Source organism: Nomascus leucogenys, chromosome 22a (assembly GCF_006542625.1).
Source record: "Nomascus leucogenys isolate Asia chromosome 22a, Asia_NLE_v1, whole genome shotgun sequence".
Taxonomy (NCBI): domain Eukaryota; kingdom Metazoa; phylum Chordata; class Mammalia; order Primates; family Hylobatidae; genus Nomascus; species Nomascus leucogenys.
Genome location: NC_044402.1, coordinates 9840244 through 9866733, shown reverse-complemented (window position 1 = coordinate 9866733; position 26490 = coordinate 9840244).

The window sequence follows — 26490 nt, the reverse complement described above, 5'->3', positions numbered from 1 at the left end:
TGGAACTGTGTGCAGACGTCATTACTGCCCCCCAGAGGACTGAATGGTCTGACAATGCTCCCCAAAGTTAATGACCAAAAATTATGCAAAATATCAAGGAAATGAGAATCAGGGAAAATGTCCGTCACTCCATGCCACCATCTTCCCTTTGGGGCTAAAGTTTTGAGACATTAAAACCAATCCATTTTAACACAAACCCCATGGATGCTTCTGGGCATGATGAAAAGGCTGCATTTGCAAGGAGATAAAAGAAGGCAAGGTGGGTCCTCTTTGGCTGTGTTCTCTCTCTGTTATAGATTTCTGAAAAGGCATCATTTGGGGGACAGGAAACAGCTTGGGATCTAGCTACCAACTCAGAGTGTAACCTTGGGTGTCTCACTTCCCCTGGATGGCTCTTAGCCTCTCCTCTTGGGTCCCGTGAAGGCATTAGACCAGGTGTTACAGTCCGGGCTGTCCAGAGAAACTGAGCCAATAAGAGCTATCTTACCTTTAGACACATAAACTTTATGCATATCTTTACATACCTATATATTCATATCTATGTAGATATATAGGTATCTATATATGCATATATTATATATTTTATATATGTATTGTGAAAGGAAAATCTTGGGGCCCCCAAATTACCAAGCCACAGGGAAAAGTCAAGCTGGGAACTGCTCAGGGCAAACTTACCTCCCGTTCTATTCAAAGTCATCCTGCTCACTGAGGAAGATGCATACCTGATTGCCTCCTTTGGGAAAGCTAATCAGAAACTCAAAAGAATGCAATCATTTGTCTCTCAATTACATGTAACCTGGAAGCTCCCTCCCTGCTTCGAGAACCAACGTATTTCTTACATATACTGATTGATGTCTCATGTCTACCTAAAATGTATAAAACCCAGCTGTGGCCCGACCACCTTGGGCACAGGTCATCAGGACTTCCTGAGGCTGTGTCATGCGTGTGCATCCTCAACCTTGGCAAAATAAACTTTCTAAATTAACTGAGACTGTCTCAGATATTCAGGGTTCACAGTATATACAATACAAATTTTATTTATGTATACATATGTATATACATACCTCCATATATGTTTTATACATTATACATTCATATATTTTCATATATTTATAATTTATATGTACACATATAGAGAGAGATTTATGTGAAGGAATGGGCGGGAGCTGTTATGGGGACTGGCAGGTCTGGTATCTGTAGGGCAAGCCAGTGGACTGAACACTCAGGCCCAGGCCGAAGCTGCAGTCTTCAGGTAGAATTTCTTCTCCAGAGAACTTCAGTTTTTACTCTCCAGACCTTTGACTGATTAAATGAGGCCAATCTATATTATGAAAAATAATCTTTTAGTTAAAGTCAACTGATTATGACTGTCAGCCTTATCTACAGGATATCTTCACAGGAGCCAACACCTGGATTGTAGTTGATTAAATAACTGAGTACTAGAGCCCAGTCAAGCTGACTCACAAGGCTAACATCACACCAGGTGGTCTCCAAAGTCCCTTCCAGTTGAGAAGGAGCAGAGACTCACTGATCCTCTGGGCCCCAGTGATATCAGAAGAAGCAGGGGATGCCCCTGGAATGGGTCTGTTCAAGCCTCCATCGTTTCTCACACTTCCCAATCCACTAAGCCCAGTGCAGGCTCCGGAGAAGAGAGCCTGGTCCCCACCCCAGCTCTGCCACACAGCAGCTAGGAGCTCTTAGGACTCAAACCTGGTCTTCTCACCTGTCAAAAGGGGGATAAATGGGGCCGGGTGTGGCGGCTCATGCCTGTAATCCCAGCACTTTGGGAGGCCGAGGCCGGTGGATCACCTGAGGTCAGGAGTTCGAGACCAGCCTGGTCAACATGGTGAATCTCCTACTGAAAATACAAATTAGCCGGACATGGTGATGGGCGCCTGTAATCCCAGCTACTTGGGAGGCTGAGGCAGAAGAATCGCTTGAATCCCGGAGGCGGAGGTTGCAGTGAGCCAAGGTCGCACCGTTGCACTCCAGCCTGGGTGATAGATAGAAAGAGTCTCAAAAAAAAGGTGGGGGGAGGATAAATGGTCCCCACCTCAAAGACCATTAAGGGTTAAAGGAAATGGTATTTGTGAGCTGCTTAGCAGAGTAACAGGCACATCAAAAGTGCTCAGAAAATCTGTACTCAAAAACCCAATACTCACAGCCTGAGGAGCCAATTACTTTCCTCTTGTTCTCTCTAAAACCCCCTTCAATCAGGCTGACACCTCTGCCCCTCCCCCAGAGTTGCTGTGGTCAAGGTCAGCTGAGCCATCAGCAGCAGTGCTGCCCTGGCCCTTCCCTCACTCCTGGAAACACTCTCTTGCTTTGATGTCCCGAGTCCAATACATGACCTCATCATTCCTCCTGCTTCCCTGGCTGCTCCCCTCCCCTCCCCTTGGTTGGTCCCTCCTCATCACCCCCACCCTGCGCCTCTATACCTCTTCCCTGCTTAGTTTCATTCAATTGCTATGTGCAACTTGTTTATTTTCCCTGGCTCCTCCCACCGTGTATCCGTGAAGGCAGGTGCTTTGACTGTTTTGTTAATTACTTTATCCCAGCGTCTAGAAGAGTGCCTTGTGCATGGATGTTTGTCTGTGGACGAATCAATACATGTGATTGATGATGACAATGGTGGCAATGGCAGTGACGACATAACGAAGTGTGCACATACCCTACATGCTGCTCAAACAACACCCAGTTTGGACGGAACAAAGATGTGCAGTGAAAAGTATATAAAAAGGATGTGATCAAATCTGACTTCTCATCCCAGTACCCTCTGTTCATTACGAGTAGCTTAACTTACCTGAGCTGGATTCATCCCAGAGATTTAGACAATATCCAGCCCAAGAACCAAGGGATAGTCAGATTCTACCTCTGACTGAAGACGGTAAGTGCACCCACCCATACTTGGAGAATTCTCTTCCCTGAGATAAGCTGGCTTGACTGGCTGGAGCCGAAATGGCTGCCCTGTTCCCACACTCGCCTGCTGATGGCTTGTGCCTGGGCTTACGTCTCTTTTCCCTGGACCCTGCCCCTAGCTCCTTCTCCTTCTTCTGCTTTCCCCAGCCTCTCAGCTTCCAAAGATACTGCCTAGAGCCCTTTATAGCTGCTTTCTTTCCCTTCTAATTTCTCTTCCTGCCTTATTTCACCGGCATGTATACTTTACTTATTTTAATTACAGTGAGCTTACAATTTTGAATCCAGCTTTTTGTCTTAACATCATGGCCTCCACATTGTATGCAGTTGCAGCATGTTATCATTTTTATGCCCCAGTAAGTGTGCTGATTGGATTATCCATCACCCACTCAGTGTTGGAGCTGGGCTCTGTGCTAGGTCCGTCTCGGTTTCCAAAGAGCTTGCAGCCTGGCTTCATGACTTCATGCCCACGCTAGCTTAAATAGTCCTTATTATTGGATGCTTGGGGTTTGTTCAGATATCCCCTTTGGTAAACGATTCTGGGATTAATATCCTTGGGCATAAGGGTTTTCCTAGTTTGGGGGCCGTTCATTTCTTTGACATTTTATGGAGCACCTCTATACTGTCAGGCGGTCTGCATTCAACTTGACAACACCCCTGCACTCCCATCCCCTTCTTTGCTGCATCACAACCAAATTTCCCAGAATCATCTTTAAATGAGGTTTCTGCTTCATTTCTACACATGAGAAGCCCTTGCTTGACACATGGCAGGAAAAAGAGAAGAAGCTGTTCCTATTCAAAGGAATCTGAGGATAGGCAGCTGGGATCGTCAGTACCAAATGCCCTTTGCTTCCTGGTGTCCACTGCAGTTTTCCTGCTCCAGGGACGTGGGCAGCTGGGATCACCAACAGTGCCTTTGCTGTAAAACTCAAGCCTTTATATTACCTCGGATGGATGATGTGGTGTTCCTCTCATATCCTCTCTTAAGGAGGCTGATGGGTCACAGTTGTATCCCTCACTGGACATTGCCCTCCCCGCAGGGTTTGGCCTTGCCCAAGCTTACATCCTTTCCAAAAGAATGGCCAGTAGCCAGTGGCTGGCCAGTGCCTGGATACAAAGGCACAGCTCTCTTTTTCTGGTTTGAGACAACATTGAAGACCATCCCAGCTCCAGCGCTCCCCACAAGACTGGCTGAGGCTTTGCAGCAACCACACTGCGAGTCAGCATCTCCTTCCACCCAGTCCTCCTTCCTCCTTTCCTTACAGCTGCATCCCCAAGACACTTTTCAGTAAACCTTCTATATACAACTGTCCTTCTCAGAGCTGTTTCCAGGGAAACCCTAGACACTGATCTTTGCTGCCCAAGCTCTTACAATGATCACATAAGCCATACAATTTCAGAGTATGTATTTGCTATGGCAACTGCACTGATTATCTTGATGAAAACAGAAATTGAGGCTGGAAGTAAAGCTCTGTTATGGCAACAAACCTAAAATATGTGATACTTACTTCATTGTGGGGTGACAGGCATTGAGGAAAATTATAACTTAGGATGCAAATATGTCAATTCATGTTGTCATAAAACACTACCATGTGTGGTGAAACCTGCCTATGGTTATTTCGGAAGCAGACCATGTGCTTACTAAATTGACAACTCTAGGGTTGGACTTGGAAAACACGTCTTCAGTGCTATGTGTTGGTTGCTATTGGCTGCATTCATAAGGTATTATAAGAAGAGATGAGCTTATGGTGAAAAAAAAAAGTTGGGGGGAGGGGAGCAGAGAGGGAGGAATAGAGAGAATCCAGAAATGTGAAGATGACATGATAAAAAGCCAAGTGCTTCTGGATCTCAAACAGGAAGACATGGAGCAAAAAAGTCTTTCAGGTATAAAAGCTCAACCAAACTTCCCTGTAAAGATCAAATTCATGGCAAAGATCAGAGTAAGGGCAGGATTTTCCTACCTACTACTCCAGATGACTTCAGTGGCACTCCATTGAGTGGGGTGGGGCACAGGGCAAGGGAGTGAAGAAATAATGCAGATTGAGAACCAGTTTTAAAACAATTTTTTGGGTGCAGTTACTGATGCATGGATTTGGCTGGGAGCAAATAAATCACGAGTATATAGCATAGCTCAAAGATACTGTGGGTTTGATTTCAGACCACTGCAATAAAGTGAAAATCACAATCAAGTGAGATACATGAATATTTTGGTTTCCCAGTGCATATAACGTTATGTTTACACATACTGTAAGCTATTAGGTATGCAATAGCATTATGTCTAAAAATATACATACCATAATTTTAAAATACTTTATTGCTGAAAACTGCTAACAAATCATCTAAACCTTCAATGAACTGTAATCTTTTCATTGGTGTAGGGTCTTGCCTTGATGCTGAAAGCTGCAGACTGATCAGGGTGACGGTTGCTGATGGTTGGCGTGGCTGTGACGATTTATTAAAATAGACAAACATGAAGTTTCCCACATCGATTAACTCTTTTCTTCACAAAATATTCTCTGTAGTGTTGTATGCCTTAGATAGCATTTTACCCGCAGTAGAATTTCTTTCAAAGTTGAAGTCAATCCTCTCAAACCCTATCACTGCTTTGTCAACTCAGTGTATGTAATATTCTAAATCCTTTGCTGTCATTTCAATCATATTCAAAGCATCTTCACTGGGAGTTGACTTCATCTCAAGAGATTTCAGCAATTCAGTGATATCTTCAAGCTTCCCTTCTAATTCTAGTTCTCTTGCTATTTCCACTACATCAGTAGTTACTTCCTCTGCAAAGTCTTGAACCCCTGGAAGTCATTCATGAGGGTTGAAATCAATGTCTTTCAAACTCCTGTTCATATTGATATTTTGACTTCCTCCTATGGATAAGGAATGTTCTTAATGACATTTAGAATGGTGAGTGTTTTCCAGAAAGTATTCAATTTACTTTGTCCAGATCCATCAGAGGATTCACTATCTATGGCAGCTATAGCCTTATAAAATGTGTTTCTTAAATAATAAGACTTGGAAGTCAAAATTACCCCTTGATCCATGGGCTGCAAAATGGATGTTGTGCTAGCAAGCATCGAAACAACATTCATCTCCTTGTACAGCTCCATCGGAGCTCTTGGGTGACTAGGCTCGTTGTCAGTGAGCAGTAATATTTTGAAAGGGATCTTTTTTTATGAGCAGTAAGTCTCAAAAGGGGACTTAAGATACTCAGTAATTTATTCAGTAATCAATTTCATTAATTTCTCTTCTTCAGCTGTGGAAGTCCTAGATGGCCTTTTCTTCTAGTAGAAGGCTGTTTCATCTACATTGAAGCCACCTTCATCAATGATCTTCTGGATAACTTGCTGCAACTTCTACATCAGCACTTGCTGCTTTCCCTTGCTCTTACATGTTATGGAGACATCTTCTTTCCTTAAACCTCATGAACCAACCTTTGCTAGCTTCCAGCTTTTCTTCTGCAGCTTCTTCACTTCTCTCAACCTTCACAGAACTGAAGAGAGTTGGGGCCTTGTTCTGGGTTAGGCTTTGGCTTAAGAAAATGTGGCTGACTTGATCTTCTATTCTTATCACTAAAACCTTCTCCATATCAGCAATAAGGCTGCTTAGCCTTCTTATCTTTTGTGTGTTCACTGGAGCAGCACTTCAATTTCCTTCAAGAATTTTTCCTTTACATTCACAACTTGGCTAACTGGCTCAAGAGGCCTAGCTTTTGGTCTGTCTCACTTTTTTGACATGGCTTCCTCACTAAGCTTAATCATTTCTAGCTTTTAATTTAAAGTGACAGATGTGTGACTTTTCTTTTCACTTGAATGCTTCAAGGCCCATTGTAGGGTTATTAACTGGCCTAATGGCAATATTGTTATGTCTCAGGAAATAGGGAGGCTTGAGGAGAGGGGAAGAGATGATAGATCAGCTAATCAATGAAGCAGCCAGAATGCATGCATTTATCAATTAAGTTCACTGTTTATGGCACCCCAAGACAATTGCAGTAGTGACATCAGAGATCATTGATCACAGATCACCATAACAGATATAATAATGAAAAAGTCTGAAGTATTTTGAGATTACCAAAATGTGAAACAGAGACACTAAGTGAGCACATGCTGTTAGAAAAATGAGACTTGCTGAACACAGGGTTGCTATAACCCTTTAATTTGTAAAAGATGGAATATCTGTGAAGTGCAAAAAAGTGAAGTGCAATAAAATGAAGTTTATACTTGTACTACATTTTTGAGGGTCATATTACCAAAGAAACCATACAGACAGACTGAATAAGACCTTCAGTCTTCAAGCCTTAAGGCTTGTACCAAACTTTTAGAATAGCAGTCCCTAAGGAGGGCTTATTTCCCAATGCCTGATTCACATGCTACCAAGGAAGCTTACAATAAAAGAAATAACCTCATGGGTGGAACCACGCTCATGGAGAAAAGTGATCAAAGAGGCATCTCTCAGAGAGCAAAATTAGAGCCTAACCATGGATGCTGAGGATACGGGCTTTCATGACATCTGCCCAGTGGGATTTCAGAATTGCTATGGACAGTGACTCTATGTACTTCCCATCCTTCCCCTTTCCAAGTGGGAAGTGCCTATTGAGGTGGTATGATCTCAGTTCCATCATTATATATTGGAAGCAGGGTTGGCAGGTGATTTTTTTTTTTTTTCAGTTTTGGTATCCTTGGACCAAAAGGAACCACATGCGAACTTGCTGGGAAGATGGCCAGACATCACCCAGAGATCTGAGTTTGAACTGGATGTGGTGACTGGGGGACATTTTAGAGGAGGGGTTGAGTGAGCTCTATGTGGGGGCAGAAAGAAATGAGGAGACAGTGATGAGAAGGGCACACTCAGCAGAGATGGCATACACCAAGTATTCCATGTGCTGCTTTGCACTTCTCAGCCTCCCTTGCAGCTGGATTGAGACTGTGAATAATTATGGCCTGTGAATGCAAGTGACATGTGTCTTTCTCTCTTGCAGAGGCAGTATACATCAAGTGACATACTAAAAAGTAGAAGAGGCCCCCCTGAGCACATTGAACTTTACACAAGGAAAAACATAAACCTTTATTCCATGAAGTCATAGAGATTCCTGGGTTAGTTAGTTTCCGCAGCAGACCCTAGCCTGTCCTGACTAATATTCTGACAATGTGCTACTTTTCTTCAAGTCACTAAGTAGAAACAGATACTGAATAACAAAATAACATGTTTAGGTGTTACAAAGTTTCCAAATTTTAATAAAATTCTGATGCTCTTGGTCCCTGGACTTCTAGAACCTCTTCTGAACCAGTCTACAAGTTTAGTTGAACTTATTTTTTTCTGCTTTTATTTCTGAGCATGAGGGAGGAGCTGCAAGACTGACTGATAGCTCTCTCCTCTTTCTCACTTCAGCCCTTCAGTAAACTGTGTGGGCCAGGTTTGGGGGGGACTTATATTATTTTATATTCTTTAATTTACTGAAATACTATGTATTTATATATAAATAATATACAACTGCATTTATAAATACTATTATTCTAGAGGACACACTCACTGGACTTTCCTCTATACTCCCCAATCCCACACTGAGTTACATTCAGGTTTGATGTCCCCCATGGGACTAGGCTGTTTCATTCCTTCATGCTTTGGCTGCACTCCTTCTTCTGCCTGGAACATCCTGTCTCCCCACCGCCTTCTCCATACTCCAAACTCACCCATTCATTTTCTCAAATTGGGCTCTCTCTGTGCTCCTGGGCTGACTAGACCACCCCCTCCTTGGTGAACCTGTGGTGCCTCCAGTATACCAGCCTCATCACAGGAAGGCCCTGTAGACATTTCCCTTCTGTGATAATTAATTACATATGTCAACTTGACTGAGCTAAGAGATGCCCAGATAGCTGGTAAAACATGATTTCTGGGTGTGTCTGTGAGGGTGTTTCCAGAAGAGATTAGCATTTGAATGAATGGACTGCGTAGAGAATGTGGGGGGGGGGGTGACATCCAATCTGTTGAGGGCCCAGATAGAACAAAACGACAGAAGAGGGGCAAAATCTCTTTCTTCTTCAGCTAGAACTTCCATCTTTTCCTGACCTGTGACATTGACTCCTTGTTCTTGGGCCCTCAGACTCCAGGACTTACACCAGCAGCCCCTCTGTTCTCAGGCCTTTGGACTGAGATTGAATTACATCGCCAGCTTTCCTGGGTCTCCAGCTTGCAGATGGCAAATCACGGAACTTCTCAGACTCCAAAATCACATAAGCCAATTGCCATAATAAATCTCCTTTTAGATCTCTCTCTTGCTCTCTCTCTCTGTGTATATATATATACACACCCACACATACACACACACCTATATATCTTATTGGTTCTGTTTCTCTGAAGAGTCTTGACTAATACACCCTCTGTCTTCCCTTCCCTTCTCAACTGCGGGGTCCTGGAGCCAATATTTGTGTTCTGTGGTCTCTGTTTCCCCTGCACCGGCACATCTCATTTTGAGCTATCCACTGGTCTTGGCTTGTGTGACTTTGGCTTTGGGAGGAGGAGTCCTTGGGACTTGAATGTTGAGTCCTTGGGACTCAGCATGTTGCTATGCTGAGACCATGGGAGGTGGGGAGCTCTGACTATGCTGGTCCTCAAAACAGGGCAACCAACCACCCCTTCGCTGCATCTCTCTGCCTTCAGGACCTGAGTGTTGCTCTTGAAAGTAAGGAAACCCAGGGAGAACGGTGAGGAAAGAAATCCAAGAACTAAGAAAGGAGAAATCCCTAGATGAGCTCTCTCTTTGGAATTCCTCATGGAATAGGACAGGCCCTGGAGGACAGTAACTCCACCAGGATCAGACATCTGAATGTGCTGAGCCAACTAAATTTATGCTCCAATTACCCTCTGTTTTTCCTCCTAGATGTTCAGTGAACTTTTTGGAAGTTCTTGTGGCCTCAGCACAAGGACTCCAAAAACAGGAGCTTGGTCTTATGCAAGCTCCATTATTCAAGGGTGACAGTATCCTCACGGGAACCTGAATAGCCAGAGACAGGAGACCAGGGACAGAGCAAAGGATGTCATGTGGACTGCCACCACCCCACACCTGCAGGTTTAAACATTGAGTATGTTTCAATAAGAAAACTGTTCCCAAAAGGCTGTTTGCAAGACCAATATGAAAACATGCACAGGAGCCTCCAGAATGAAGATCCAACTTCCCAATGAGCTACAGGAACTTATATATCATTTTGAAGTTACAGAAAAAATGGGGGCTTGAATTCTGGCAAAACAGGTTATTGGCAGGGGGAGACGAGGAATTCTATTGAAGGGCAATAAGTGAGTGCTAGGAAGAGTGATTGGATGGGGAACAGAGCTTACCTTGTAAATAGTAAGTAGTTTTCTTTGGAGTGCAGATGATCCTTGGACAGTCATTATGCTTGTAAAAGAGCCTGTTCAGGTGTAGTCACATCTTGGTCTTCTTTTCTGCAATAGATAGTGAGATAATAGGGAGGGGAAGAAAGAACAGTTGTTCTCCTTGGTGGGTCTGGATTTTAGGCAGAAAAAGAAACTTCAGCTTCTTTGGGAGAAATGGTGGAAGAAGGGGGAGGTCAGGGAGACCTGAGCCTTCTTCAGTTCAGCATGTCAAAATGCCATATTTTGGAGTATCAGTTTCTGAGCTCCAGTACAACATTCAGGAGAAGGAAATAGCATGAGCAAAATCACAGTGGTATAAATTATCCATGGGAATTCTCCACATTCTAGGTGGTAAGGGAATGCCCAGTCATAATTGTTAAAATAATGAAATGGGAGTTCACTAGACTGAGGTGGCTCAGACACCCTGGGTTCCTGTATAAGCAAACTGAAACCTAACTCAGAAATTAAAAGAAAACAAAACTTAAGCTCAACTAACCATAGGCAGCCAACTGGGCATTTGTTATCTTGTCTTAAACTTCCTACTAGGATAGTTCAAATGAGGCTATAACCACCCAACGAGTTCACCATGCCCACTGCCCAGATAGAGCCAATTTATTGAAACAAGGGAATTGCAGTAGAGAAAGAGTTTAACACACATAGAGTCAGCTAACCAGGACAACAGAGATTTATTATTACTCAGATTGGCCTCCCCTAAAATTTGGAAGGTAGGATTTTTCAAAGATAGTTTGGGGTGCAGGGGACTAGAGAATGGATGCTGCTGATTGGTTGAGTATGCAATCACAGGGGTGTGGAAAATGGTCCTCATTCTCTGAGTCTGCTTTTGGGTTGGGGACATAGGATTGGTTGTGTGGAGAGTCATGGGTCTGGGTGGGGTCATCTGCTCATGAGAAATGCAAAAGTCTGAAAAGACATCTTAAAAGACCAATCTTAATTCTACAACAGTAATGTGATTTACAGGAGTAATTGGGGAATTTGCAAATTTTGTGACCTCTGGAATAATGGCTGGTAATCATTTAACTACAAATTCAGACCTCTCTCATCCTTCTAACTTGGTGACTTTTCATTAGTTTTACATAGGGGCTTTAGTTTTGGGGAAGAGCTATAATCATTTAAACTATAAAATTTCTCCCAACATTAGCTTGGCCAACACCAAGAAGTGACCAAGGGCAGTTTGGAGGTTAAAGGCAAGATGGAGGTGGTTAGGTTGGATCTCTTTCACTGTCACAATTTTCCCACTGTTGTAATTTTTGTAAAGGCTGTTTCAAGGCAATTGCTCAAACGTTAACTAATCAAATAATTTTTTTGCTCTGCTTCCACATTGGTTCTATAAAAGCCTTTCCTTCAAACCTCTTTGGCAAGCCCTGAACCATTTGAATTCTGGAGCTGCCCAGTTCATGGATTGTTGAATGCTCAAATAAGCTCTAATATTTTAGTGTGCCTCAGTTTGTCTTTTAACAAAATGTATGGTGTGTGTGTGCGTGCACATTTATGTGCTGTTGGGGAAAGAAGTACACGGGACAGGAAGGAGCATTAGGCAGGGGCCAGATTCTTCAGGGCTTGTGAGCCATGTGAGAGAGAGGCTGGACTTTTCCCTGTGGACAGGAGTCTCAGACTTCACTGTGCATCAGAATCACCCAAGGGTCTATTACAGGCAGATTGCTGGGCCCACATCAGCAGCTCTGGTTCAGTAAGGCAGGTAGCAGGCAAGGAGTCTGTATGTGTGACAGACGGCCAGGTGACCGCAATGCCGTGGTCCTGGGAGCCCTGCATGTTATGGGAGAGGCAGAGCCTGTGGACATCACCTTGACGCAACCCCACCGTAGCTGACAAAATCAAAAGCCAATCACATTTGGTAGAGTTCACACTGTTACAGGAAAGGAGCCCAGATCCTGACCCCAAGGGAGGGTTCTTGGATCTCGCGCAAGAAACAACTCGGGGCGAGCCTGTAGAGCAAAGTGAAAGCAACTTTACTAAGAAAGTAAAGAAATAATAGAATGGCCACTCCATAGACAGAGCAGCCCCAAGGGCTGCTGTTTGCCCATTTTTACGGTTATTTCTTCATGACATGCTAAACAAGGGGTGGATTATTCAGGCCTTCCCTTTTAAGACCATATAGGGTAACTTCCCGACGTTGCCATGGCATTTGTAAACTGTCATGGCGCTGGTGGGAGTGTAGCTGTGAAGACGACCAGAGGTCACTCTTGTTGCCATCTTGGTTTTGGTAGGTTTGGCTCGGCTTCTTTACTACAACCTGTTTTATCAGCAAGGTCTTCATGACCTGTATCTTGTGCTGACCTCGTATCCCATCCTGTGACTTAGAATGCCTTAACTGTCTGGGAATGCAGCCCAGTAGGTCCCAGCCTCATTTTACCCTTACTCAAGATGGAGTTGCTCTGATTGCCTCTGACAAAACCATCATCTCCTAAAATCAGGATTCAGGGTTTCTGTGAGAATAAGGGCTCTGCCCATTCTGTGCCCCCACTCACAGACTCACAGACGAGGCTCTGAGACAGGAGGAGCTCAATGGCAGCTGCAGCCTGTATCTGTCAGTGGCAGAGCTGGGATTAGAAGCCTCGCCATTACCCTGCTCCACAGTGCCACAGCCACAGCCATGACTGTCGCAGAAAAGTCATCCCTGGCTCTCCACCAGCCTCTCAAGGCCCAGGATGGGTCAGCTGCTAGAGTCCCTGCTGTTCTGCCTGCAGGGCATGTTAACTGAATAGAGTGCTCTGGGGAGCCAGTGGGATGAGTCTGTAGTGAAGACAACTCAGGTGCTATGACAGGAGAGAGTTAGGGGCAGATCAAGTCTTTCTCCCAAGCCTCAAATCAGAGCACAAAAGAGTCATTCAGTTATCACTGAGAAAATTTCAACAAAGAATGTCATTAAGGACTTTGCATTTAATAAAGGGCCTTTAGGTGCAATAGCATATATAAAGCCACACTGGAGTGGCATTAATGGTCAGACTTTGGGTCTATGGAAAGCTAATTGAAATGTTTTTGGAGTCCCTGTCCGAGCCCTTCCAGCAACAGGAAACTCACTAGTCCTGAAGACAGATTGTTCTGTTTGGGGATGCCCCTGAGTGGAGTTCAGATTCCTTTTTGCCAGGCTCTTCAGCCACATGTCTGTGTAGTATCCACAGCAGAAAGAGGCCTCTCCCCCGTGGGTCCCATCAGGAGCTAGGGAGAGAGGAGCTCTGCAATTGCAGAGTTCGCTGTGTTCTGAGAAGGCAATCATTTATTGTGGGGAGAATGTAGCCAATTAGCAGAATTTAGCTAAAAGCATTTCTTATGCACCAGAGCCCCCTGCTGGCTAAATAGAAATCTTGCTAGTCCTGCAGAAGGACCCGCTAAGTTGGAGCACTCCCAATTTAGGATATGCAGACTTTCTGCTGGTGGAATCAAATCACACACCTTCAAAATCTATTGAGAATCGTGTGGCTTATTCCATAATGAGTTCCAGGGGTCAACTATTTAGGAGGTGGAGGGAGTTAATTAGAGTCTATTAGAGTCCTATTTCACTCAGGACACTGAGATGAATTCCCAGATGAATTAAAGAGTTACATATTAAAATATAGAATACTGAAAGAACCAGGAGAAAATAAATATGGATGCATATTAATTTGATTCATAATGGAAAATACCTTATAAATGTAGAACCAAAGTAAGATTTTATAAATGAAAATATAAATAGATTTGGCAAGGGAAAAGACGTTTATTTCTTCATAGCAGTCATCTTAGACTGAAACAGACCTAGGACAGAGACTTGTGTGCAGGAGGTTTATTGGGAAAGCCTGTTGGAATGGCACCTGCAAGAGAATGAGTAGGACAGGTGGAGGGACACATTGAACTGCAATGCAATAGCAACAGGGCTGAGGATGGCCCCTTCAGCTGTCCTGAATTAAAGTCAAGGGATCAGAGCTTTGTGGGTCCTAATGGCCCAATCATTGGATGTGAGATCCACTAGGGAGGCAGCTTCCTTAGGCAAGGACAATTCCTAGGGAAGGACTCTGCTTGAGCCATGAGCAGGCAGCACTCCTGGCAGCTGGGGAAATAGGTGCCTCTATCCTTCACTGGGAATCTGGGTGGCACACTACAGCATCCACTACACCCGTGCTTGGCTATGCCCATGCCCATTTTATCCTACCCTTGGCAACACTTACAATTGATATGTTTAAATCTTTGCCAGGGTAAAAAGAAAAGAATATTGTCTTAATTTGTTAAAGTACCTTTTTGTTAATATATTTGCTGATTTACTCCCATATTTTGTAGCTTGCCTAGTCAAATTCCTTATTTCTTTTTCTACTAATTTTAGTTTCTCTAAGTGTATTCTTAAGAACTTTAAAACTTTATACTCTAATTTATGTTTACCCTCCATTCCAACCAGTTAGATTTCATTTTCTTCCTTTTCCTTAAAAGCCTGAAGGTAGCATCTTTAATGAATGCTAGCTGTCAACTGCTGAAATGACAGTCAAGTTCTTTTGAGAAAAATTTATCTTCTATCAAAAAATCATTTAGCTCCACTTGTAGATGTTCTGAAATCTAGATATGGTTACTGAATCTCTTGTATCCCCAAAAGTGTACATGGACAAGCCTCTAAAAAAAGCCATATATTCTTTTAAAATTATTCTTTAGTTAACTTTTAAGTTCAGGGCTATACATGCAGGTTTGCTACATAGGTAAACTTTTGTCATGGGTTTTTTTTTTAACAGATTATTTAATTACCCAGCTATTAAGCCTAATACCCATTAGTTATTTTTCCTGATCCTCTCCCTCCTCCCACTTCCTCCCTCCAATAGTCCCTAGTGTGTGTTATTCCCCTCTATGCGTTCATGTGCTCTCGTCATTTAGCCCCCACTTATAAGCGAGAACATGTGGTGTTTGGTTTTCTGTTCCTGTGTTAGTTTGCTGAAGATAATGTCTTCCAGCTCCATCCATGCCCCTATAAAGGACATGATCTGATTCCTTTTTATGGCTGCATAGTATTCCATGGTATATATGTACCACATTTTCTTTATCCAGTGTATCATTGATGGGCATTTGAGTTGATTTCATGTTGCTGCAATGAGCATATGTGTGCATGTATCTTTTTAATAGAATGATTTATATTCCTTTGGGTATATACCCAGAAATGGGATGCTGAGTCAAATGGTATTTCTATTTCTAGGTCTTTGAGGAATAGCCTGTATTACACAATTGTTGAACTAACTTACATTCCCACCAACAGTGTATAAGTATTCCTTTTTCTCTGCAAACTCACCAGTATCTGCTATTTTTTGATTTTTTAATAGTAGCCATTCTGGCTGGTGTGAGATGGTATCTCATTGTGGTGTTGATTTGCATTTCTCTAATGAACTGTAATATTGATTTTTTTTCCATATGATTGCTGGCCACATGTATGTCTTCTTTTGAAAAGGGTCTGGTCTGTTCATGTCCTTGGCCCACTTTTTAATGGGTTTTTTTTTCTTGTAAATTTGTTTAAGTTCCTTATAGATGCTGGATATTAGACCTTTGTCAGATGCATAGTTTGCAAAATTTTTCTCCCATTCTGCAGACTGTCTTTTTACTCTGCTGATAGTTTCCTTTGCTGTGGAGAAGCTCTTTAGTTTAATTACATCCCATGTGTCAATTTTTGCTTCTGTTGCAATTGCTTTTGGGTCTTCGTCATGAAATCTTTGCCTGTTCCTATGTCCAGAATGGTATTGCCTAGGTTGTCTTCCAGAGTTTTTATGGTTTTGGGTTTTACATTTAAGTCTTTAATCCATCTTGAGTTGATTTTTGTATATGGTGTAAGGTAGGTGTTTAGTTTCAGTCTTCTGCATATGGCTAGCCAGTTCTCCCAGCATCATTTATTGAATAGGGAATCCTTTCCCCATTGATTGTTTTTGTCAGGTTTGTTGAAGATCAGATAGTGGTAAGTGTGTGGTCTTATTTCTGGATCTCCATTCTGTTCCACTGGTCTATGCATCTGTTTTTGTACCAGTACTATGCTGTTTTAATTACTGTAACCCTGTAATATAATTTGAAGTTGGGTATCATGATGCCTCCAGCTTTGTTCTTTCTGCTTAGGATTGCCTTGACTTCTTGGGCTCCTTTTTGGTTCTATATGAATTTTAAAACAGTTTTTTTTCTAGTTCTGTGAAGAATGTCAATGGTAGTTTAATAGGAATAGCATTGAATCTATAAATTTCTTTGGGCAGTATGGCCATTTTAACGATATTGATTCTTTCTATCCATGAGCATGGAATATTTTTCCATTTGTTAGTGTCATCTCTGATTTCTTTGAGCAGTGTTTTATAGTTCTCCTTGTAGAGATCTTTCACCTCTCCCGTTAGCTGTATTCCTAGGTATTTTATTTTTTTGTGGCAATTTTGAATGAGAGTTTGTTCCTGATTTGGCTCTCAGCTTGACTGTTGTTGGTGTATAGGAATGCTAGTGATTTTAGCACATTGATTTTTACATCCTGAGAAAATGCCATATATTTTTAAGGATCACCTTCCAAGAAAAAGTCATTAGTTGTCAAGATAGGAGACTTTTCTTCATAATGAATATAAATGTCACATGTTGGCATAGTGAAAGTGTTTGGAGAAATGCTGCTGTTAAAATAGACTTGGTGAGGCTGAGACTTTGAAATCACCTCCCTTTAAGTAAAAGAAAATAGACAATTCAAAATAGAAACAATAAAGATTCTATCTATTGCATCCATTTAACTCAATGTTCAATGTCCCAGGTAATTGTTGAATGTCTGCCCTCCGGAAGGCACTGGGCTAAGCTTGAGTGATTTATGTGTAGCTTCTTCAGTACAGCATACAAAGTCCTTCGTGTTCTTGTTCAACCTAAGGTTTGATACTTTTCTCCAGTCATAACTACAATGACGGTTAAAGTGCAGCCATACAGGACCCTGGGGTGGTCCCAGAATGTGTCGTCTGCCTCTCACATGCTGCCGTGTTGATGAGAGTCCTTCTAGCATCCCCCTTCTCCACATCAGGAGCTGCTACTGAGATCCCAACCTGTAGCTCAAATCTTCTTTCCATGTCAACTGTTTGCTTGCCCCTGTCCCTAGCAAAAGCTAACCCTTCCTTCTCTAGGCTCCTACAGCACTTTGTCCAGTGCCAACCGTAGTCTTTCTGTAGATTTTGACAATTGCCCTCTCCAATGTCCTGTGTGGCCACAAGAAAGTGAGTTGAGCCCTTCACATTGTGCAATGTGCAGCCAACAGGCATTATAACAAAAGTTTGTGAATAAACAAATGAGTAGATCTGGAAAGCACTTTGTAGTTTACAAAATGTTTTCACAGACTTGATGCAATTTAATCATCACACCAGCTCTGAAGGCTTGAAATTGTTATGAGAGAGAAAGAGAGAGAGAGAGAGAAAGGAGACAGAGAGTAAAACAGGTCCCTGCCCTCAAAAGGTTTACAAGCTGATGAGGGAGACAGAGATATTGTAAGCACTGGACAGTAATAGAAACCTAAGCAAGATACTGCAGAATCAGATTTGGGGGTCAAGAGGTAAAAATGGTGAATTCTGACTTAAGGGGAAAATAAATAATATTCATTTTGGTTTTTCTATGAGTGAGAGAAATCCTAGCAATAACTTGAACACACCACACAGGGGCAGAAGAAGCTCATTATCATTGGGATTTAATATTCCTCCATGAGTGTGTGCCTGCTCATAATTCTACATTGAGTGGAGACGCCACAAGAAATGAGGATCCTCACATGTATTGAGTGCCTACTGAATGCCAGAAAGTTTACATGAAGTGAGTTGGTGAATCCTTTAGCACAAATAATACTGTAAGGGATTCTTATCTGTCCTCCCCCATCTCCTTTCCAAATTCTCTCCACTTCCTTTCCTCCCCTACCGTGATGTGACTTGTCCGTGGTCACACATGTGGCCCAAAGTGGAGCTGGCATTCAAATTCATGTCAGATTCCAAAGTCTAACTGCATTTCTTTCATTTCTTTTACTTCCTTTACTTTTTCTTTTTCACACTTTTAAAATCACACAAATAATACAAAAATACATTCTCATCATTAATAAAGACATTGCAGATAAACACGTGTCACCCTGACTCTCACCTAATCCCACCCCATGCCCACATATACAAATGCTTCTCTCGGTTTGGTGTATCTCTTTCCAGATGTTTGTCCACACACTTGCAAACATGTAGATATTTATTTAAACAAAAATGGGTTCACATAGAATCATTATTTCACTGTTGTGATATACTTATTGTCTTAAAATATATCTTATAATTACATACTATGTTCGAAATTTCATGATGAGCAGAATTTGTTTTTGCAAAATAATCCATTAGGGTGGATGAAACTAATGAGGTCTTTGACTGATTATTGTTGTAGCTGGGTGATGGGGTTCATTATACTGCAATTTGTCATAATACATTTTAAAAAAATACACATAGACTTCCATTCTCCACTTAGGAGATAGGCAAATGGAAAAAAAATCGCTTCCATCTTTACAACAACAAAAATGCTGGACAACCTGTAAATCTTGCACCTATTAAAGAGCTGAGGTCACAGAGCAACCAACTAATGTGAAATCTAAGGAAATACAGGATCCTCCAAGAAGAAACGGGAGGTGAGCCCTTGCTTACCTGTGGCAAGTCTCACCAGACACTGATAAGAAAAATCAGCTAAAAATGCTAACAAATTGCTAAAGGACAAATACAGACAGGTGAGAGGATACAGAACTACTGGGAATCACAAGCACAAGGGGGATATGTAGCTGCTAGCTGGCTGTTCTCCAAGCTAGATGATTACAAGGAAGATGGGGTCAGAGCATGAGTGCTGAGAGGCATCACTTACGGTGCTGAACCAGGAGAAAGGCACAGTAGTCACTGTGAGAAAAACATTAAACCCTACCTGGACCCTTTTTTCTATGTCTCCTACAGAACAAATGGCCTATACCCCTGGGGAAAGACGATATACACTCTGTCACACTTAGCACATTGATGGAAACCTATTCTAGCTGGGAGAAGGAACATAAAAATACTTTCTACCTTTGCAGAAGGTGCAAGATCACTGTCCCCTGACCAGACCCACAGTTGGAAGTGTGCGATACTGCTGAGAAGACCCCATCTCCAAGACCCAGGGACACAGTTCTTGCCTCTAAAACTGAGGCTTAGCCAGAACAGGAGAGGATGCCCCAGCTCTGTCTCTCATTAGAGGCAGAAATGACTTCATGGCCAATGACTTGTGTGATCACACAGCCCATGCTTAGAAGGGTCCTGCATTTGGTTTAATACTCTGCTATTGCCATCTTGACATTTTTAATACTTTTTGAGCAAGGAGCCCTTCCTTTTTATTTTTCACCTGCAAACTCTGTAGCACATCCTGTCAATGGGCTACAACAGTGACAAGTAACAAGTAATAGCAGTTTACAGCTGGGAAAGAGACAAGAGCATGAAGAGAGACTCTTTCTCTCTTTCTCTCTCTGTCTCTCCAGGCATGGCACAAAGGAAAACTTAAAAGTCAAGGGTGGAGCAGGGACATGGATGGAGCTGGAAGCCATCATTCTCAGCAAACTAACACAGGAACAGAAAACCAAACACTGCATGTTCTCACTCATAAGTAGGAGCTGAACAATGAGAACACATGGACACAGGGAGGGGAACATCGCACACCAGGACCTGTTGTAGAGGGCAAGGGAAGGGAGAGCATCAGGATAAATAGCTAATGCATGCTGAGCTTAATACCTAGATGATGGGTTGATCTGTGCAGCAAACCACCGTCGCACGTTTACCTATGTAACAAACCTGCATGTTCTGCTCATGTATCCTGGAACTTAAAATCAAATAAAAAAAGAGAGAGAGAGAGGGATTGCCAAAAATTAAAAAAAAAATCAATCATATTTCTTCATACTACTAATGAAAAATTAGAACTTGAAATAAAAATAACAGTACCATTTTGAATACTACCAAAAATACAAAGTATTTGGGTGTAAATATTATAAAATATGTGCAACATCTATATTCTGATAGCTGCAAAACAGTAATGAAAGCAATGAAAGAAGGCCTAAATAAATGAAGAGACATATATTGTTCATGAATGGAAGATTCACTATTATTAAGATGGCAATTATCACCAAACTGATATATAGATTTAGTGTGATTCCAATCGAAATCCCAGGCCAGGAGTGGTGGCACATGCCTTTAATCCCAGCACTTTGGGAGGCTGAGGCAGGAGGATTGCTTGAGCTCAGGAGTTTCAGACCAGCCTGGGCAACATGGTGAAACCCCATGTCTACAAAAAATACAAAAATTAGCTGGGTGTAGTTGTGTTCACCTGTAGTACCAGCTACTCAGGAGGCTGAGGTGGAAGGATCACCTGAACCTGGGAAGTCGAGGCTGCAGTGAGCCGTGATCATACCACTGCACTCCAGCCTGGGTGAGAGAATGAGATCCTGTCTCAAAAAATAAAAATAAAAATAAATTTAAAAATCCTGGCAGGACTTTTTTTGTAGAAATTGGAAAAGTAATTCTAAAATTTTTATGGAAATTTAAAAAAATAACTAGAATGACAAAACAAATTGTAAGAAAAGTAGCAAAATTGGAAGACTCACACTACCAGATTTTCAGGCTTACTATCTAAAGCTGGCAGTCAAGAGAATCTGCTATTAAAAAAGGATTAACATATAGATTAGTGGAACAGACTAGAATAGACCAATCCACATGTGGTCATTTGATTTTTTGACAAAGTCCCAAAGGCAACTTAATGGAGAAATGATAGTTTTTCTCAACAAATTGTTCTTGGACAATTGAATATCCCTAGGAAAATAAATGGATATACCTCAAGGCATGCATTACCCGCTATAGAAATATTAACTCAAAATAGATCTCTAGCCTAAATGTAAAGCCTAAAACCACAATACTTTTGGAAAAAAAATAGGAGAAAATCTTCATAGCCTTAATTAGGTAAAGCTTTCTTAAATACAACACCAAAAACATGACCCATAAAAGAAAATATGATAAATAGGGCCTAATCAAAATTAAGAACTTCTGCCCTTTGAAAGACACTGTTTAAAAAATGAAAAGACCAGCCACAGACTGGGAGGAAATGTTTGACATTACATGTCAGGTAAAATACTTGTTTCTAATGTATAAAGAACTTTTAAAACTCAATAAACAAACAACTTTTAAAATAGACAAAATATTTAAATGGGCACTTTATCAAAGAAGATATACAGATAACAAATAAGTATGTATAGATGCTCAATGTCCTTAGTCATGAGGAAAATAGAATTTTGGACCAAAATGAGATAAAGCTACATACCAATTAGCATAACTTTATAAAAAAGCAAACTTGATGACAGGAAGCTTAGGTAAGGATGAGGTGCAACTGGAACTCTCATACCTTGCTATTGGGGATGCAAATGGTACAGACACTTATACTTTGGCATTTTCTCACCGTATGAGGCATTCTTGCATTGCTATAGAGAAATACCTGAGACTGGGTAATTTATAAAGATAAGAGGTTTAATTGGTTCACGGTGCTGCAGGCTTTACAGAAAGCATGGTGCTGGCATCTGCTCAGCTTCTAGGGAGGCTTCCGGAAACTTACAATCATGGAAGAAGGCAAAGGGTAATCAGGCATGTCACATGGTGAAAGAAACAGCAAGAAAGAGAGAATGGAGAGGGGGAGGTGCCACACACTTTTAAACGACCAGATCTCATGTGAACTCAGAGCAAAAGCTCACTTATCATCAAAGGGATGGCTCAAGCCATTCATGAAGGATCTGCCCCCATGATCCAAATATTTCCCACAAGGCCCCACCTCCAACATTGGGGATTACATTTCAATAAGGGATTTCAGTGAGGATGATATCCAAACTATCATTCTATCCCTGGCCCCATAAAATCTCATGTCCTTTTCATGTGGCAAAACACAATTATACCTTCCCAATAATCCCCCAAAGTCCTAACTCATTCCGGTATAAACTCAAAAGTCCAAAGTCTCATCTGAGACAAGGCAAGTCCCTTCCACCTATGAGCCTGTAAAATCAAAACAAGTTATTTCCTCCCAAGATATAATGGAGGTATAGGCATTTGGTAAACATTCTCATTCCAAAAGGGAGAAATCAGCCAAAGAAAGGGGCTACAGCCCCCAAGCAAGTTCAAAACCCAGCAGGGCAGTCATTAAATCTTAAAGCTCCAGAATAATCTCCTTTGACTCCATATCCTGCATCCAGGCACACTGGAGCAAGGAATGGGCTCTTAGGCAGCTCTGTACCTGCTGCTTTTCCATGCTGAGATTGCAAGTTACTGGTGGTTCTAACATTTCCACCTCTGGAGAGCTGTGGCACCCTTCCCACAGCTCCACTGGGTGGTACCCCATTGGGGACTCTGTGTGGGGACTCCAACCCCACATTTCCCCTTGGCAATGCCCTAGTAGATGTCTCTCTGGGGGCTCCAGCCCTGCAGCAGACTTCTGCCTGGGTACACAGGCTTTCTCATACAGCCTCTGAAATCTAGGCAGAAGCTGCCAAGTATTCTTCACTCTTGCACTCTGCACACCTGAAGGCTAAACACAGCATAGAGGTTGCCAAGGCAGCAGACTGAGCTGTATCTGGGTCCCTTTGAGCCAAGGCTGGAGCTGGAGCAGCCCAGATGTGGGGAGGAGTGGTCACAAGACTGCACAGGGCATACAGGCCCTGGGCCTGGCCCTTAAAACCATTTAGTCCTTCTAGGCCTCAGGGCCTGTGATGGGAGGGGCTGCCTCTTAGATCTCTAAAATGTCTTTGAGGCCTTTTCCTCATTGTCTTGGATATTAGCACTTGGCTCCCTTTCAGTTATGCAATTATCTCTAACACATAATTGCTCCACAGCCTGTTTGAATTCCTCTACCGAAAAAGCTTTTTTTTTCTTTGCCACATGGCTAGGCTGAAAATTTTCCAAACTTTTATCCTCTGTTTCCTGTTTCCAACTGTTCCAAAATTCCAACTTTTAAGTCATTTTTTTCCTTGCACATCTGAACATAGGCTGTTAGAAGCAGCCAGGCTATATCTTGAACACTGTTGTTTAGAAATCTCCTCCACCAGCTCCTCTAGGTTGTCACTCTTTAGTTCTAACTTTCAACAGATCCCTAAGGCATGAACAAAATGCAGCCAAGCTCTTTGCATAACACACATGACCTTTGCTCCAGTTCCCAATAAGTTCCTCATTTCCACCTCAGCCACCGGACTTCACTGTCCATATCACTGTCAGCATTTTGGTCACCATCACTGAACCAGCTTCTAAGAAATTCCAAATGTTTCCTCATCTTCCTTTCTTTTCCTGAGCCCTCAAAACTCTTCCAACCTCAGCCTGCTAATCAGTTCCAAAGCTGCTTCCACATTTTCAGATATTTTTATATCAATGCCCCACTCCTTGGCACCAATTTGCTGTGTTAGGTCATTCTTGCATTGCTATAAAGAAATACCTGAGCCTAGATAATTTATAAAGAAAAGAGGTTTACTTGGCTCATGGTTCTGCAGATTTTACAAGAAGAATGGTGCTGGCATCTCCTCAGCTTCCAGGGAGGCCTCAGGAAGCTTACAATCATGACAGAAGGCAAACGGGAAGGAGGCATATCACATGGTGAAAACCAGAGCAAGGGAGAGAGAAAGAGTGGGCAGCAGGAGGTGCCACAAACTTTAAAATGACCAGATCTCGTGTGAATTCAGAGTGAGAGCTCACTTATCACCAAGGTGTTGGCCCAAGCCATTCATGAGGGATCTGCCCCCATGATCCAAACACCTACCACCAGGCCCCACCTCCAACATTAAAGATTATAATTCAGCATGAGATTTGAACTGGGACAAATATGCAAACTATATCACTCACAAAGATAAATACATACTTAACATATGGCATAACAATCCCACTCCAAGGTATTAATCCAAGTGAAATTAAAACTATATTCCATAAAAGCTGTGTATGAATGATATCACCACAAGGAATGGTGCAGTAAGGACTTTATGTAATAAATTTTTACCCCATTTTTAATTACAAAGCAAACAGACAAAAGACAAAGAAATACAAGACTTGAACAATACTATAAAGCAGCTATGTCTGTCACTGAGGAAGACAAATATCTATAGAACATTCCACTCAGCACTAGAAAAATGAAGTCTTCTTAAATGTATGTGGAACATTCTCCAGGATAAACCAAAAGTTAGGTCATGAAATAATTCTCAGTAAATTAAAAAGGGCTGGCTGAAATCATACTAAGTATTTCTGAGGGAAGAGAGAGATCCTCTCATATTGTTTTATATTGTATTATACTCAGTATCTGCTTTAAGAAAAAACAAGGAAGTGAAACCAAAGACAGGCAGCCAGATGCCAGGCCCAAAACCAAGCCTGGGCCTGCCTGGCCTAAACATAGTAGTTAAAAATCAACTCATGACTTAGCAACCAAGGTTATCCATAGATTCCAGACATTGTATAGAAGAACACTGTGAAACTCCCTGCCCTGTTCTGCTTCTCTCTGACCATTGGTGCATGCAGCCCCTGTCACGTGCCCCTTGCTTGCTCAAATCAATCACGATCTTTTCATGTGAAATCTTTAGTGTCGTGAGCCCTTAAAAGGGACAGAAATTGTGCACTCAGGGAGCTCGGATCTTAAGGCAGTAGCTTGCCAATGCTCCCAGCTGAATAAAGCCCTTCCTTCTACAACTCGGTGTCTGAGAGGTTTTGTCTGTGGCTCGTCCTGCTATGTTTCCTCTGACCATGATGGAATAAAATTAAAAATCAACAACAGAAAGAAATTTGGGAAATTCACAAATATATGGAAATTAAATGAAACACTCCTAAGTAATTAATAGATCAAAGAAGAAATTATAAGAGAAATTAGAAAATATTTTGAGATGAATGACAATGAAAACACATCATACCAAAATTTATGAAATGCAGATAAAACAGTGGAAAGGGGAAAATTTATAGTTCTAAATGCCTATATTAAAAAAGGAGATCCCCAAATCAATAACCTAGCCTCCACCTTAAGTCATAGCAATCCCAAAGCCAGACCCAAAGCCAGCAGAGAGAAAGAAATAATAAATATTGGAGTAGAAGTTAATGAAACCGAGATTTTTATTTTTATTTATTTATTTATTTATTTTTTATTATTATTATACTTTAGGTTTTAGGGTACATGTGCACAATGTGCAGGTTTGTTACATATGTATCCATGTGCCATGTTGTTTTGCTGCACCCATTAACTTGTCATTTAGCATTAGATATATCTCCTAAGCTGTCCCTCCCCCCTCCCCCCACCCCACAACAGTCCCTGGAGTGTGATGTTCCTCTTCCTGTGTCCGTGAGTTCTCATTGTTCAATTCCCACCTATGAGTGAGAACATGTGGTGTTTGGTTTTTTGTCCTTGCAATAGTTTACTGAGAATGATGTTTTACAGTTTCATCCATGTCCCTACAAAGGACATGAACTCATCATTTTTTTATGGCTGCATAGTATTCCATGGTGTATATGTGCCACATTTTCTTAATCCAGTCTATCGTTGTTGGACATTTGGGTTGGTTCCAACTCTTTGCTATTGTGAATAGTGCCGCAATAAACATACGTGTGCATGTGTCTTTATAGCAGCATGATTTATAGTCCTTTGGGTATATACCCAGTAATGGGATGGCTGGGTCAAATGGTATTTCTAGTTCTAGATCCCTGAGGAATCGCCACACTGACTTCCACAATGGTTGAACTAGTTCACAGTCCCACCAACGGTGTAAAAGTGTTCCTATTTCTCCACATTCTCTCCAGCACCTGTTGTTTCCTGACTTTTTAATGATGGCCATTCTAACTGGTGTGAGATGGTATCTCACTGTGGAAACCGAGAATTTTTAAAACAGAGAAAGTCAGTGACACCAAAAGTTTGTTCTTTGAAAAGATTAACAATATTGACAAAATCTTTGGCTAAACTTATGGGAAAAAAAGAGAAGACTCAAATTACTAAATAAAATCAGAAATGAAAAGAGGAGACATTATCGCTGACTTCTGAAAAATAAAAAGGATTTTAAGGGAATACTGTGAACAATTGTATGCCAACAAATTAGATAATCTAGATGAAATGGAAATAGATTGAAGTCCCTAGATCTGGCAATGTGTCCCTAGATTAGGCAATGTTCTCTTAGATATAATCTCCAAAGCACAAGCAACAAAAGAAACAATAGGTAAATTG